General features: G+C 54.8%; 1 long non-coding RNA gene across 1 annotated transcript in view; it reads left to right on the top strand.

Moving 5' to 3' along the window:
- The window catches only part of LOC142051274 (uncharacterized), an 88477-nt gene that overhangs the window by 29586 nt on the left and 41121 nt on the right, over positions 1-17770 (top strand). The window contains exons 5-6 of the long non-coding RNA XR_012658386.1: positions 1319-1510; positions 1769-1878. This is a non-coding gene — a long non-coding RNA (uncharacterized LOC142051274). The remainder of the gene's footprint in view (positions 1-1318; positions 1511-1768; positions 1879-17770) is intronic.

Raw genomic sequence — 17770 nt, 5'->3', positions numbered from 1 at the left:
GCCGGCAGCCCCTCGGGACGGCTGGAGGCCTGGCGGTGCCCGAGCCTCGCCTGCGGCAGCCGCCTGAGAGAGCAGCGCGGCCGTGTCCGGGGGCCGGAGAGCGCTGGTGGGTGAGTTCGGGCAGTGGGGGGCGGGTGTGTGTCTCCGGGCGGGGCCGGGGGGCTCCGTGCCCCGCAGAGGAGCCCCGGTCGGGCATCGTTCGCTTCCGAACAATGCAGGTCTGTCCCTGGTTATTTTCTGTGTACAGTGTTTCGGGCCACCTGAAAGCCTTTGGCCGGGTAGGTTTGGTGCGGGGCGATGGCAGGTGTGGACCCTGAAAGATCTCGGGTGGGGGGCGTGGGAGGTATTTCTTGCCTTAAAACTCTGAGCCCACCTCGCGTGTCATGTCGTGTTATCATGTCGTGAGTCTCGTGACTGTGGCAAATGGCTGAGTCGGGCGTTTTCTGATAACTAACTTCTGAACGTGTGCGTGTGTAGGCACGGGGAGATTTGTGCAGGGTGACGGAGCCCCTTGTGCTTCTGTGCTAATGCCTACCTGTTCTAGACCTCCAGTGTTGGAAAGCCTTTGTTTAGTGCCTAGTTGTGGCTGCGTAACTGCTGTTGCGCCTGCAGCTGTGCTCGCAGGGATGCTGGGTGGCTCCGCATCAAACCGGCCGCCGGGCGGCCGGGTTGTGCCGCAGAGCATGCCGGGAGCTGTAGTCCTTGCGGCTGCCGGGCGGCCGGGTTGTGCCGCAGAGCATGCCGGGAGCTGTATTCCTGGCGCAGTGGCTGCCGGCCCTGTCACGTGGTTCGCCGGGCATGGCGGGAGGCGCGGTCTTCCGGCGCTCGGGTGCCGGGCGGCCGTGGCGCGTACGGTACGCGAGGTGTATTTTTGGGGTTGGATTCGTGTTGATTACTGGGGGCTTGCGGGTGCGGCCGCTTCCCGAGAAGCGGTGAGTTCCCCGGGAGCTGACAGAAGGGAAGAGGGAAAGGAGGAGGACGATGACCTTTTCCCCGTGCCCAGGGCGCAGATGATGGCCGCCTCCCCGGCCCACCGGAGGTCCCGCTCAGCCTCCCCTGGCCCCCCTTGCCCCGTGCGCCTGCCCCCAGCTCCGGCACCTCCCCATAAGCGTGCTGCATAGCCTTAGGCCACCCCCAGGCCCTGTCGTGAAGGCAGCAAGCCGTCCCTCAAGCGCACTGGATTCCCCCTTGGCGCAGGGGCCCTTAGCAGTAGCGTGGGGAGGGAGCGGTGTGTCCAGAAGCCCCTGCGGAAGGAGAGGCTTTGGCCAGGGTCGATCGACGGTAATGACGGTCACTGTTTCTTCTTTCCCTCTCCCAGAGACCGTGCTGAGGACGTGGTTGTCTGTCCTTCCCCCGGGGATGCCGTTGCCTGTGGCCGTCTCAGGCTCGCGTGGCTTCTCTCTGCCCGTCCTCGCCGTCCTCGCAGCGCAGGGCCGAAAAGGGATAGACAAAGCCCTTCCCGGCTGCGGACAGGAGCTGCCTCGGCTGAAGCTGGAGACGCCAACGAAAGGTAAAGAAGAAGAAACTGAAGGTGCTCTGGCTGCCAGCTGCCTTCCTGCCGCAGGCAAGAGAGAGCCTGTCCATGCAGGTGGGGGAGGAAGGATCCCCCTTCATAGCCCGCAGCGGGCCAGGCCACCAACGTGCACCGTAGGGTCTGTACGCGTAACCCAGAGTTGGGTACGGGCGTGTAGTGCACGAGCAAGCTAGGCTACGTGCCTAGGAAGCCTCATCTGGTAAGAGCTGTAAGACACCCACGTATTCTCTTCAGGTGGAGGACGGCCTAGAGTCTGGAGCTGCAGAAGAGGCAGGGAGGAGAGGAGGGGAAGGAAGCATCTGAACGGCTAAATTGTGCCAGCAGCGCTGAGAGCGAGAGTCGCGGTGAGTCCTGGGCCACTGGGGCCCCGTTGCCTCTCTTGTACGTCCTGGGCCCTCCCTGTCTCTCCCCCGGCCCCCTCTCTTTCCTTACCTGCTGCAAAATTATTTTTTTTTGCGCCCCCCCCGCACCTTCTTTCTCCATCTCGCTCTGAGTGTCTCCCTGCCTCCCCGTCTTTTCAGTCCTCCCTCTCTCTGTCCTGTAGCCTGTGGCTCCTTTTTCTTTCTCCGCCTCTCTCTGCCTGGCTCTGGCTCCGTTTTTTTTTTTTTTTTATTCCTCCTGCTCTGTCCTGTAGCCTGTCGGTGTTTTGTTGTTCTCTGGCTCTCTTGATCTGACTCCCTGTGTTACCGAAAAACGCGTTAAAATCGGAAACGACTCCTCAACACCAATTTAGTATTAAAGAGCAGGCATTCTTTATTCGCGGCGCCGGATGCACGGGGGATCGCTCCTCCTGGCGTGCGTACCTCACGCACCTTTCCCGTACAATTTATAGATGAAAATTTCACATACTCATACATAGTCATTATTGTCTTGTCTAGTGATGGGTACAAACTTGCTCGTTCCCTATGTCAGTCACTGCGCAGGCTCGGTTGTCCTCCCAGTACAGTGCGGGGAACGGGGACGTACAGTGCGGGGAACGGGGACGTACAGTGCGGGGAACGGGGACGTACCAGGATCTACTGGGTTGTACTGGGAGGGAACTGGGACGTACTGGGAGGCTCTACAATGTCCTGGGATGTCCTGGGATGTAGTGTGGAGGAACTAGGATGTACAGGCTTGTACTGGGTTGTACCGGGTGGAACTGGCAGGGATTTGGGATGTACCAGGATCTACTGGGATGTACCGGGATGTACTAGGAGGTAACTGTTATGTACTGGGAAGGAACTGGTAGGGAACTGGGATGTACTGGTATGTACTGGGAGGGAAGTGTTATGTACTGACGGTAACTGGGACGTACTGGGATGTGCTGGGAGGGAACTGGGACGTACTGGGATGTGCTGGGAGGGAACTGTGAAGTACTGGGATGTACTGGGAGGGAACTGGGATGTACTGGGAGGGAACTGGGATGTACTGGGAGGGAACTGGGATGTACTGGGAGGGAACTGGGATGTACTGGGATGTACTGGGAGGGCACTGGAATGTAATGGGATGTACTGGGAGGGAACTGGGGTGTACTGGGAGGCACTACAATGTGCTGGGCTGTCCTGGGATGTACCGTGGAGGAAGTAGGGTGTACAGGCTTGTACTGGGTTGTACCGGGTGGAACTAGCAGGGATTTGGGATGTACCAGGATCTACTGGGATGTACTGGGCTGTACTGGGAGGGAAGTGTTATGTACTGAGGGGAACTGGGACGTACTGGGATGTGCTGGGAGGGAACTGTGAAGTACTGGGATGTACTGGGAGGGAACTGGGATGTACTGGGTGGAAAGTGTTGGGAATTGGGATTTACTGGGAGGGAACTGGGATGGACTGGGAGGGAACTGGGATGTAGTGGGACATACTGGGAGGGAACTGGGATGTACTGGGGTGTACTGGGAGGGGACTGTTATGTACCGAGGGGGAACTGGGATGTACTGGGAGTGAACTGTGAAGTACTGGGATGTACTTAGAGGGAAGTGGGAGGGAACTGGGATTTACTTGGAGGAAAGTGGCATGTACTGGGCTGTACTGGAATGGAACTGGGAGTGAACTGTGTGTGAACTGTGAGGGAACTGGGATGTACTGTGAGGGAACTGGGATGTACTGGGATGTACTGGGACAGACTGGGAGGGAACTGGGATGTACTGTGAGGGAACTGGGATGTACTGTGATGTACTGGGACAGACTGGGAGGGATCTGGGATGTACTGGGATGCACTGGTAGGGAACTGGGATGTACTGGGAGGAATCTGGAATGTCCCAGTTGACACCCACTTCCCTCCCAGTGCCTCCCAGTATATCCCAGTCTCCTCCCAGTACATCACAGTAAATCCCAGTTTGCTCCCAGTACATGCCAGTACATCGCAGTACATTCCAGTTCCGTGCCTGTACATCCCAATACATCCCCGTTCCATGCCAGTACATCCCAGTTCCCTAACAGTTCATCCCCGTACATCCCAATTCCCTCCCGGTTCACTACCACTTCTTTCCCAGTGCCTCCCAATACATCCCAGTTCCGTCCCATTACATCCCAGTACGTCCCAGTTCCCTCCCAGTACGTCCCAGGTCCCTCCCAGTACGTCCCAGGTCCCTCCCAGTACATCCCAGGTCCCTCCCAGTACATCCCAGTTCCCTCCCAGTACTGGGAGGGAACTGGGATGTACTGGGAGGCACTACAATGTGCGGGGATGCCCTGGGATGTACTGTGGAGGAACTAGGATGTACAGGCTTGTACTGGGTTGTACCGGGTGGAACTGGCAGGGATTTGGGATGTACCAGGATGTACTGGGATGTACTGGGATGTACAGGGAGGTAACTGTTATGTACTGGGAAGGAACAGGGAGGGAACTGGGATGTACTGGTAGGGAACTGGGATGTACTGGGAGGGAACTGGGACGTACTGTGAGGACACTGGGATGTACTGGTATGTACTGGGAGGGAAGTGTTATGTACTGGGAGGGAACTGTGAAGTACTGGGATGTACTGGGAGTGAACTGGGAGGGAACTGGTATGTAGTAGGATGTACTGGGTGGGAACTGGGATGTACCGGGAGGGAACTGGTATGTACTGGGAGGGAACTGGGATGTACTGGGAGGGAACTGGGATGTACTGGGGACATACTGGCAGGGAACTGGGACGTGCTGGGGACATACTGGTAGGGAACTGGGATGTACTGGGAGGGGATTGGGATGTACTGGGAGGGAACTTGGATGTATTGGGAGGGAAGTGTTATGTACCAAGGGGGAACTGGGACGTACTGGGATGTAGTGGGAGTGAACTGTGAAGTACTGGGATGTACTTAGAGGGAACTGGGATGTACTGGGAGGGAACTTTGAAGTACTGGAATGTACTTAGAGGAAACTGGGAGGCAACTGGGATGTAGTGGGGCGTACGGGAATGGAACTGGGAGTGAACTGTGTGTGAACTGGGATGGAACTGGGATGTACTGTGAGGGAACTGGGATGTACTGGGAGGGACTGGGAGGGATCTGGGATGTACTGGGCTGCACTGGTAGGGAACTGGGATGTACTGGGAGGACACTGGAATGTCCCAGTTGACACCCACTTCCCTCCCAGTTTCCTCCCAGTATATCCCAGTTTCCTCCCAGTATATCCCAGTTTCCTCCCAGTATATCCCAGTTTCCTCCCAGTATATCCCAGTTTCCTCCCAGTAAATCCCAGTTTCCTCCCAGTATATCCCAGTTTCCTCCCAGTATATCCCAGTTTCCTCCCAGTATATCCCAGTTTCCTCCCAGTACATCCCAGTACATCCCAGTTCCCTCCCAGTACTGGGAGGGACCTGGGATGTACTGGGAGGCACTACAATGTGCGGGGATGCCCTGGGATGTACTGTGGAGGAACTAGGATGTACAGGCTTGTACTGGGTTGTACCGGGTGGAACTGGCAGGGATTTGGGATGTACCAGGATGTACTGGGATGTACTGGGAGGTAACTGTTGTGTACTGGGAGTGAACTGGGAGAGAACTGGGATGTACTGGGAGGGAACTGGGATGTACTGTGAGGACACTGGGATGTACTGGTATGTACTGGGAGGGAAGTGTTATGTACTGAGGGGAACTGGGACGTACTGGGACGTGCTGGGAGGGAACTATGAAGTATTGGGATGTACTTAGAGGGAACTGGGATGTACTGGGAGGGAACTGGGAGTGAACTGGGAGGGAACTGTGAAGTACTGGGATGTACTGGGAGGGAACTGGGATGTACTGGGAGGGAACTGGGATGTACTGGGAGGGAACTGAGATGTACTGGGTGGAAAGTGTTGGGAATTGGGATTTACTGGGAGGGAACTGGGATGGACTGGGAGGGAACTGGGATGTAGTGGGACATACTGGGAGGGAACTGGGATGTACTGGGGTGTACTGGGAGGGAACTGTTATGTACCGAGGGGGAACTGGGATGTACTGGGAGTGAACTGTGAAGTACTGGGATGTACTTAGAGGGAAGTGGGAGGGAACTTGGATGTAGTGGGAGGGAGCTGGGGTTTACTTGGAGGAAAGTGGCATGTACTGGGATGTACTGGAATGGAACTGGGAGTGAACTGTGTGTGAACTGTGAGGGAACTGGGATGTACTGTGAGGGAACTGGGATGTACTGGGATGTACTGGGACGGACTGGGAGGGAACTGGGATGTACTGGGAGGGATCTGGGATGTACTGGGCTGCACTGGTAGGGAACTGGGATGTACTGGGAGGAAACTGGAATGTCCCAGTTGACACCCACTTCCCTCCCAGTGCCTCCCAGTATATCCCAGTTTCCTCCCAGTACATCCCAGTAAATCCCAGTTTGCTCCCAGTACATGCCAGTACATCGCAGTACATTCCAGTTCCGTTCCTGTACATCCCAATACATCCCCGTTCCATGCCAGTACATCCCAGTTCCCTACCAGTTCATCCCCGTACATCCCAATTCCCTCCCGGTTCACTACCACTTCTTTCCCAGTTCCGTCCCATTACATACCAGTTCCGTCCCATTACATCCCAGTTCCGTCCCATTACATCCCAGTACATCCCAGGTCCCTCCCAGTACGTCCCAGTTCCCTCCCAGTACATCCCAGGTCCCTCCCAGTACTGGGAGGGACCTGGGATGTACTGGGAGGCACTACAATGTGCGGGGATGCCCTGGGATGTACTGTGGAGGAACTAGGATGTACAGGCTTGTACTGGGTTGTACCGGGTGGAACTGGCAGGGATTTGGGATGTACCAGGATCTACTGGGATGTACTGGGAGGTAACTGTTATGTACTGGGAAGGAACAGGGAGGGAACTGGGATGTACTGGTAGGGAACTGGGATGTACTGTGAGGGAACTGGGACGTACCGTGAGGACACTGGGATGTACTGGTATGTACTGGGAGGGAAGTGTTATGTACTGAGGGGAACTGGGACGTACTGGGATGTACTGGGAGGGAACTGTGAAGTACTGGGATGTACTGGGAGTGAACTGGGAGGGAACTGGTATGTAGTAGGATGTACTGGGAGGGAACTGGGATGTACTGGGAGGGAACTGGGATGTAGTGGGAGGGAACTGGTAGGGAACTGGGATGTAGTGGGAGGGAACTGGTATGTACTGGGAGGGAACTGGGATGTACTGGGACATACTGGCAGGGAACTGGGATGTACTGGGAGGGGATTGGGACGGACTGGGAGGGAACTGGGATGTACTGGGCTGCACTGGTAGGGAACTGGGATGTACTGGGAGGAAACTGGAATGTCCCAGTTGACACCCACTTCCCTCCCAATGCCTCCCAGTATATCCCAGTTTCCTCCCAGTATATCCCAGTTTCCTCCCAGTACATCCCAGTAAATCCCAGCTCGCTGCCAGTACATGCCAATACATCGCTATACATTCCAGTTCCGTTCCTGTACATCCCAATACATCCCCGTTCCATGCCAGTACATCCCAGTTTCCTACCAGTTCATCCCCGTACATCCCAATTCCCTCCCGGTTCACTACCACTTCTTTCCCAGTGCCTCCCAATACATCCCAGTTCCGTCCCAGTTCCCTCCCAGTACGTCCCAGTTCCCTCCCAGTACGTCCCAGTTCCCTCCCAGTACATCCCAGGTCCCTCCCAGTACTGGGAGGGAACTGGGATGTACTGGGAGGCACTACAATGTGCGGGGATGCCCTGGGATGTACTGTGGAGGAACTAGGATGTACAGGCTTGTACTGGGTTGTACCGGGTGGAACTAGCAGGGATTTGAAATGTCCTAGGATCTACTGGGATGTACTGGGATGTACTGGGAGGTAACTGGGATGTACTTGGAGGGAAATGGGAGAGAACTGAGATGTACTGGAGGGAACTGGAATGGAATAAGAGGGAACTAGGACGCACTGGTCGGAAACAGGGACGGAACTGGGATGTACTGGGATGTACTGGGAGGGAACTGGGACGTACTGGGAGGGAACTGTTGTGTACTGGGAGTGAACTGGGAGGGAACTGGTATGTAGTAGGATGTACTGGGAGGGAACTGGGATGTACTGGGACGGACTGGGAGGGAACTGGGACGGACTGGGATGCACTGGTAGGGAACTGGGATGTACTGGGAGGAAACTGGAATGTCCCAGTTGACACCCACTTTCCTCCCAGTTTCCTCCCAGTATCCTCCCAGTATATCCCAGTTTCCTCCCAGTACATCCCAGTAAATCCCAGTTCGCTCCCAGTACATCGCAGTACATTCCAGTTCCGTTCCTGTACATCCCAATACATCCCCGTTCCATGCCAGTACATCCCAGTTTCCTACCAGTTCATCCCCGTACATCCCAATTCCCTCCCGGTTCACTACCACTTCTTTCCCAGTTCCGTCCCATTACATACCAGTTCCGTCCCATTACATCCCAGTTCCGTCCCATTACATCCCAGTACATCCCAGGTCCCTCCCAGTACATCCCAGTTCCCTCCCAGTACATCCCAGTTCCCTCCCAGTACTGGGAGGGACCTGGGATGTACTGGGAGGCACTACAATGTGCGGGGATGCCCTGGGATGTACTGTGGAGGAACTAGGATGTACAGGCTTGTACTGGGTTGTACCGGGTGGAACTGGCAGGGATTTGGGATGTACCAGGATCTACTGGGATGTACTGGGAGGTAACTGTTGTGTACTGGGAGTGAACTGGGAGGGAACTGGGATGTACTGTGAGGGAACTGGGACGTACTGTGAGGACACTGGGATGTACTGGTATGTACTGGGAGGGAAGTGTTATGTACTGAGGGGAACTGGGACGTACTGGGACGTGCTGGGAGGGAACTATGAAGTATTGGGATGTACTTAGAGGGAACTGGGATGTACTGGGAGGGAACTGGGAGTGAACTGGGAGGGAACTGTGAAGTACTGGGATGTACTTAGAGGGAACTGGTATGTACTGGGAGGGAACTGGGATGGACTGGGTGGAAAGTGTTGGGAATTGGGATTTAGTGGGAGGGAACTGGGATGGACTGGGAGGGAACTGGGATGTACTGGGGTGTACTGGGAGGGAACTGTTATGTACCGAGGGGGAACTGGGATGTACTGGGAGTGAACTGTGAAGTACTGGGATGTACTTAGAGGGAAGTGGGAGGGAACTTGGATGTAGTGGGAGGGAACTGGGATTTACTTGGAGGAAAGTGGCATGTACTGGGCTGTACTGGAATGGAACTGGGAGTGAACTGTGTGTGAACTGTGAGGGAACTGGGATGTACTGTGAGGGAACTGGGATGTACTGGGACGTACTGGGACAGACTGGGAGGGATCTGGGCTGCACTGGTTGGGAACTGGGATGTACTGGGAGGCACTACAATGTGCGGGGATGCCCTGGGATGTACTGTGGAGGAACTAGGATGTACAGGCTTGTACTGGGTTGTACCGGGTGGAACTGGCAGGGATTTGGGATGTACCAGGATCTACTGGGATGTACTGGGAGGTAACTGTTGTGTACTGGGAGTGAACTGGGAGGGAACTGGGATGTACTGGGAGGGAACTGGGATGTACTGTGAGGACACTGGGATGTACTGGTATGTACTGGGAGGGAAGTGTTATGTACTGAGGGGAACTGGGACGTACTGGGACGTGCTGGGAGGGAACTATGAAGTATTGGGATGTACTTAGAGGGAACTGGGATGTACTGGGAGTGAACTGGGAGGGAACTGTGAAGTACTGGGATGTACTGGGAGGGAACTGGTATGTACTGGGAGGGAACTGGGATGTACTGGGTGGAAAGTGTTGGGAATTGGGATTTAGTGGGAGGGAACTGGGAGTGAACTGGGAGGGAACTGGTATGTAGTAGGATGTACTGGGTGGGAACTGGGATGTACTGGGAGGGAACTGGTATGTACTGGGAGGGAACTGGTATGTACTGGGAGGGAACTGGGATGTACTGGGATGTAGTGGGAGGGAACTGGCAGGGAACTGGGATGTAGTGGGAGGGAACTGGTATGTACTGGGAGGGACCTGGGATGTACTGGGAGGCACTACAATGTGCGGGGATGCCCTGGGATGTACTGTGGAGGAACTAGGATGTACAGGCTTGTACTGGGTTGTACCGGGTGGAACTGGCATGGATTTGGGATGTACCAGGATCTACTGGGATGTACTGGGATGTACTGGGAGGTATCTGTTATGTACTGGGAGGGAACTGGGAGGGAACTGGGATGTACTGGGACGGACTGGGAGGGAACTGGGACGGACTGGGATGCACTGGTAGGGAACTGGGATGTACTGGGAGGAAACTGGAATGTCGCAGTTGACACCCACTTTCCTCCCAGTTTCCTCCCAGTACATCCCAGTAAATCCCAGTTTGCTCCCAGTACATCCCAGTACATTCCAGTTCCGTTCCTGTACATCCCAATACATCCCAGTTCCATGCCAGTACATCCCAGTTCCCTACCAGTTCATCCCCGTACATCCCAATTCCCTCCCGGTTCGCTACCACTTCTTTCCCAGTGCCTCCCAATACATCCCAGTTCCGTCCCATTACATCCCAGTACATCCCAGGTCCCTCCCAGTACATCCCAGGTCCCTCCCCGTTAATCCTAGGTCCCTCCCAGTACTGGGAGGGACCTGGGATGTACTGGGAGGCACTGCAATGTGCGGGGATGCCCTGGGATGTACTGTGGAGGAACTAGGATGTACAGGCTTGTACTGGGTTGTACCGGGTGGAACTGGCAGGGATTTGGGATGTACCAGGATCTACTAGGATGTACTGGGAGGTAACTGTTATGTACTGGGAATGAACTGGGAGGGAACTGGGATGTACTGTGAGGGAACTGGGACGTACCGTGAGGACACTGGGATGTACTGGTATGTACTGGGAGGGAAGTGTTATGTACTGAGGGGAACTGGGACGTACTGGGATGTACTGGGAGGGAACTGTGAAGTACTGGGATGTACTGGGAGTGAACTGGGAGGGAACTGGTATGTAGTGGGATGTACCAGGATGTACTGGGAGGGAACTGGTATGTACTGGGAGGGAACTGGGATGTACTGGGATGTAGTGGGAGGGAACTGGGAGGGAACTGGGATGTACTGGGAGGGAACTGGTATGTACTGGGAGGGAACTGGGATGTACTGGGACATACTGGCAGGGAACTGGGATGTACTGGGAGGGGATTGGGACGGACTGGGAGGGAACTGGGATGTACTGGGCTGCACTGGTAGGGAACTGGGATGTACTGGGAGGAAACTGGAATGTCCCAGTTGACACCCACTTCCCTCCCAATGCCTCCCAGTATATCCCAGTTTCCTCCCAGTATATCCCAGTTTCCTCCCAGCACATCCCAGTAAATCCCAGCTCGCTGCCAGTACATGCCAATACATCGCTGTACATTCCAGTTCCGTTCCTGTACATCCCAATACATCCCCGTTCCATGCCAGTACATCCCAGTTCCCTACCAGTTCATCCCCGTACATCCCAATTCCCTCCCGGTTCACTACCACTTCTTTCCCAGTGCCTCCCAATACATCCCAGTTCCGTCCCATTGCATCCCAGTACATCCCAGTTCCCTCCCAGTACATCCCAGGTCCCTCTCAGTACATCCCAGGTCCCTCCCAGTACTGGGAGGGAACTGGGATGTACTGGGAGGCACTACAATGTGCGGGGATGCCCTGGGATGTACTGTGGAGGAACTAGGATGTACAGGCTTGTACTGGGTTGTACCGGGTGGAACTGGCAGGGATTTGGGATGTACCAGGATCTACTGGGATGTACTGGGAGGTAACTGTTGTGTACTGGGAGTGAACTGGGAGGGAACTGGGATGTACTGTGAGGGAACTGGGACGTACTGTGAGGACACTGGGATGTACTGGTATGTACTGGGAGGGAAGTGTTATGTACTGAGGGGAACTGGGACGTACTGGGACGTGCTGGGAGGGAACTATGAAGTATTGGGATGTACTTAGAGGGAACTGGGATGTACTGGGAGGGAACTGGGAGTGAACTGGGAGGGAACTGTGAAGTACTGGGATGTACTTAGAGGGAACTGGTATGTACTGGGAGGGAACTGGGATGGACTGGGTGGAAAGTGTTGGGAATTGGGATTTAGTGGGAGGGAACTGGGATGGACTGGGAGGGAACTGGGATGTACTGGGGTGTACTGGGAGGGAACTGTTATGTACCGAGGGGGAACTGGGATGTACTGGGAGTGAACTGTGAAGTACTGGGATGTACTTAGAGGGAAGTGGGAGGGAACTTGGATGTAGTGGGAGGGAACTGGGATTTACTTGGAGGAAAGTGGCATGTACTGGGCTGTACTGGAATGGAACTGGGAGTGAACTGTGTGTGAACTGTGAGGGAACTGGGATGTACTGTGAGGGAACTGGGATGTACTGGGACGTACTGGGACAGACTGGGAGGGATCTGGGCTGCACTGGTTGGGAACTGGGATGTACTGGGAGGCACTACAATGTGCGGGGATGCCCTGGGATGTACTGTGGAGGAACTAGGATGTACAGGCTTGTACTGGGTTGTACCGGGTGGAACTGGCAGGGATTTGGGATGTACCAGGATCTACTGGGATGTACTGGGAGGTAACTGTTGTGTACTGGGAGTGAACTGGGAGGGAACTGGGATGTACTGGGAGGGAACTGGGATGTACTGTGAGGACACTGGGATGTACTGGTATGTACTGGGAGGGAAGTGTTATGTACTGAGGGGAACTGGGACGTACTGGGACGTGCTGGGAGGGAACTATGAAGTATTGGGATGTACTTAGAGGGAACTGGGATGTACTGGGAGTGAACTGGGAGGGAACTGTGAAGTACTGGGATGTACTGGGAGGGAACTGGTATGTACTGGGAGGGAACTGGGATGTACTGGGTGGAAAGTGTTGGGAATTGGGATTTAGTGGGAGGGAACTGGGAGTGAACTGGGAGGGAACTGGTATGTAGTAGGATGTACTGGGTGGGAACTGGGATGTACTGGGAGGGAACTGGTATGTACTGGGAGGGAACTGGTATGTACTGGGAGGGAACTGGGATGTACTGGGATGTAGTGGGAGGGAACTGGCAGGGAACTGGGATGTAGTGGGAGGGAACTGGTATGTACTGGGAGGGACCTGGGATGTACTGGGAGGCACTACAATGTGCGGGGATGCCCTGGGATGTACTGTGGAGGAACTAGGATGTACAGGCTTGTACTGGGTTGTACCGGGTGGAACTGGCATGGATTTGGGATGTACCAGGATCTACTGGGATGTACTGGGATGTACTGGGAGGTATCTGTTATGTACTGGGAGGGAACTGGGAGGGAACTGGGATGTACTGGGACGGACTGGGAGGGAACTGGGACGGACTGGGATGCACTGGTAGGGAACTGGGATGTACTGGGAGGAAACTGGAATGTCGCAGTTGACACCCACTTTCCTCCCAGTTTCCTCCCAGTACATCCCAGTAAATCCCAGTTTGCTCCCAGTACATCCCAGTACATTCCAGTTCCGTTCCTGTACATCCCAATACATCCCAGTTCCATGCCAGTACATCCCAGTTCCCTACCAGTTCATCCCCGTACATCCCAATTCCCTCCCGGTTCGCTACCACTTCTTTCCCAGTGCCTCCCAATACATCCCAGTTCCGTCCCATTACATCCCAGTACATCCCAGGTCCCTCCCAGTACATCCCAGGTCCCTCCCCGTTAATCCTAGGTCCCTCCCAGTACTGGGAGGGACCTGGGATGTACTGGGAGGCACTGCAATGTGCGGGGATGCCCTGGGATGTACTGTGGAGGAACTAGGATGTACAGGCTTGTACTGGGTTGTACCGGGTGGAACTGGCAGGGATTTGGGATGTACCAGGATCTACTAGGATGTACTGGGAGGTAACTGTTATGTACTGGGAATGAACTGGGAGGGAACTGGGATGTACTGTGAGGGAACTGGGACGTACCGTGAGGACACTGGGATGTACTGGTATGTACTGGGAGGGAAGTGTTATGTACTGAGGGGAACTGGGACGTACTGGGATGTACTGGGAGGGAACTGTGAAGTACTGGGATGTACTGGGAGTGAACTGGGAGGGAACTGGTATGTAGTGGGATGTACCAGGATGTACTGGGAGGGAACTGGTATGTACTGGGAGGGAACTGGGATGTACTGGGATGTAGTGGGAGGGAACTGGGAGGGAACTGGGATGTACTGGGAGGGAACTGGTATGTACTGGGAGGGAACTGGGATGTACTGGGACATACTGGCAGGGAACTGGGATGTACTGGGAGGGGATTGGGACGGACTGGGAGGGAACTGGGATGTACTGGGCTGCACTGGTAGGGAACTGGGATGTACTGGGAGGAAACTGGAATGTCCCAGTTGACACCCACTTCCCTCCCAATGCCTCCCAGTATATCCCAGTTTCCTCCCAGTATATCCCAGTTTCCTCCCAGCACATCCCAGTAAATCCCAGCTCGCTGCCAGTACATGCCAATACATCGCTGTACATTCCAGTTCCGTTCCTGTACATCCCAATACATCCCCGTTCCATGCCAGTACATCCCAGTTCCCTACCAGTTCATCCCCGTACATCCCAATTCCCTCCCGGTTCACTACCACTTCTTTCCCAGTGCCTCCCAATACATCCCAGTTCCGTCCCATTGCATCCCAGTACATCCCAGTTCCCTCCCAGTACATCCCAGGTCCCTCTCAGTACATCCCAGGTCCCTCCCAGTACTGGGAGGGAACTGGGATGTACTGGGAGGCACTACAATGTGCGGGGATGCCCTGGGATGTACTGTGGAGGAACTAGGATATACAGGCTTGTACTGGGTTGTACCGGGTGGAACTGGCAGGGATTTGGGATATACCAGGATCTACTGGGATGTACTGGGATGTACTGGGAGGTAACTGTTATGTACTGGGAAGGAACAGGGAGGGAACTGGGATGTACTGGTAGGGAAGTGGGATGTACTGGGAGGGAACTGGGACGTACTGTGAGGACACTGGGATGTACTGGTATGTACTGGGAGGGAAGTGTTATGTACTGAGGGGAACTGGGACGTACTGGGATGTACTGGGATGGAACTGTGAAGTACTGGGATGTACTGGGAGTGAACTGGGAGGGAACTGGTATGTAGTAGGATGTACTGGGTGGGAACTGGGATGTACCAGGATGTACTGGGATGTACTGGGAGGGAACTGGTATGTACTGGGAGGGAACTGGGATGTACTGGGACATACTGGCAGGGAACTGGGATGTACTGGGAGGGGATTGGGACGGACTGGGAGGGAACTGGGATGTACTGGGCTGCACTGGTAGGGAACTGGGATGTACTGGGAGGAAACTGGAATGTCCCAGTTGACACCCACTTCCCTCCCAGTGCCTCCCAGTATATCCCAGTTTCCTCCCAGTACATCCCAGTAAATCCCAGTTTGCTCCCAGTACATGCCAGTACATCGCAGTACATTCCAGTTCCGTTCCTGTACATCCCAATACATCCCCGTTCCATGCCAGTACATCCCAGTTCCCTACCAGTTCATCCCCGTACATCCCAATTCCCTCCCGGTTCACTACCACTTCTTTCCCAGTTCCGTCCCATTACATACCAGTTCCGTCCCATTACATCCCAGTTCCGTCCCATTACATCCCAGTACATCCCAGGTCCCTCCCAGTACATCCCAGTTCCCTCCCAGTACATCCCAGTTCCCTCCCAGTACTGGGAGGGACCTGGGATGTACTGGGAGGCACTACAATGTGCGGGGATGCCCTGGGATGTACTGTGGAGGAACTAGGATGTACAGGCTTGTACTGGGTTGTACCGGGTGGAACTGGCAGGGATTTGGGATGTACCAGGATCTACTGGGATGTACTGGGAGGTAACTGTTATGTACTGGGAAGGAACAGGGAGGGAACTGGGATGTACTGGTAGGGAACTGGGATGTACTGGGAGGGAACTGGGACGTACCGTGAGGACACTGGGATGTACTGGTATGTACTGGGAGGGAAGTGTTATGTACTGAGGGGAACTGGGACGTACTGGGATGTACTGGGAGGGAACTGTGAAGTACTGGGATGTACTGGGAGTGAACTGGGAGGGAACTGGTATGTAGTAGGATGTACTGGGTGGGAACTGGGATGTACCAGGATGTACTGGGATGTAGTGGGAGGGAACTGGTATGTAGTGGGAGGGAACTGGGATGTACTGGGATGTACTGGGAGGGAACTGGGAGGGAACTGGTATGTACTGGGAGGGAACTGGTATGTACTGGGAGGGAACTGGGATGTACTGGGACATACTGGCAGGGAACTGGGATGTACTGGGAGGGGATTGGGACGGACTGGGAGGGAACTGGGATGTACTGGGCTGCACTGGTAGGGAACTGGGATGTACTGGGAGGAAACTGGAATGTCCCAGTTGACACCCACTTCCCTCCCAATGCCTCCCAGTATATCCCAGTTTCCTCCCAGTATATCCCAGTTTCCTCCCAGTACATCCCAGTAAATCCCAGCTCGCTGCCAGTACATGCCAATACATCGCTGTACATTCCAGTTCTGTTCCTGTACATCCCAATACATCCCCGTTCCATGCCAGTACATCCCAGTTCCCTACCAGTTCATCCCCGTACATCCCAATTCCCTCCCGGTTCACTACCACTTCTTTCCCAGTGCCTCCCAATACATCCCAGTTCCGTCCCATTACATCCCAGTTCTGTCCCAGGTCCCTCCCAGTACATCCCAGTTCCCTCCCAGTACATCCCAGGTCCCTCCCAGTACTGGGAGGGACCTGGGATGTACTGGGAGGCACTACAATGTGCGGGGATGCCCTGGGATGTACTGTGGAGGAACTAGGATGTACAGGCTTGTACTGGGTTGTACCGGGTGGAACTGGCATGGATTTGGGATGTACCAGGATCTACTGGGATGTACTGGGAGGTAACTGTTATGTACTGGGAGTGAACTGGGAGGGAACTGGGATGTACTGGTAGGGAACTGGGATGTACTGTGAGGGAACTGGGACGTACTGTGAGGACACTGGGATGTACTGTTATGTACTGGGAGGGAAGTGTTATGTACTGAGGGGAACTGGTGCGTACTGGGATGTACTGGGATGGAACTGTGAAGTACTGGGATGTACTGGGAGTGAACTGGGAGGGAACTGGTATGTAGTAGGATGTACTGGGTGGGAACTGGGATGTACCAGGATGTACTGGGATGTACTGGGAGGGAACTGGTATGTACTGGGAGGGAACTGGGATGTAGTGGGAGGGAACTGGGAGGGAACTGGGATGTACTGGGAGGGAACTGGTATGTACTGGGAGGGAACTGGGATGTACTGGGACATACTGGCAGGGAACTGGGATGTACTGGGAGGGGATTGGGATGTACTGGGAGGGAACTTGGATGTATTGGGAGGGAAGTGTTATGTACCAAGGGGGAACTGGGACGTACTGGGATGTAGTGGGAGTGAACTGTGAAGTACTGGGATGTACTGTGAGGGAACTGGGATGTACTGGGAGGGAACTTTAAAGTACTGGGATGTACTTAGAGGAAACTGGGAGGCAACTGGCATGTACTGGGATGTACTGGAATGGAACTGGGAGTGAACTGTGTGTGAACTGGGAGGGAACTGGGATGTACTGTGAGGGAACTGGGATGTACTGGGAGGGACTGGGAGGGACTGGGAGGGATCTGGGATGTACTGGGCTGCACTGGTAGGGAACTGGGATGTACTGGGAGGAAACTGGAATGTCCCAGTTGACACCCACTTCCCTCCCAGTTTCCTCCCAGTATATCCCAGTTTCCTCCCAGTATATCCCAGTTTCCTCCCAGTACATCCCAGTAAA

The sequence above is a fragment of the Phalacrocorax aristotelis genome, unplaced genomic scaffold (assembly GCF_949628215.1).
Source record: "Phalacrocorax aristotelis unplaced genomic scaffold, bGulAri2.1 scaffold_92, whole genome shotgun sequence".
Lineage (NCBI taxonomy): Eukaryota > Metazoa > Chordata > Aves > Suliformes > Phalacrocoracidae > Phalacrocorax > Phalacrocorax aristotelis.
The sequence above is the reverse complement of the archived record's forward strand: the minus strand, read 5'-3'. Positions and strand labels throughout refer to the sequence as shown.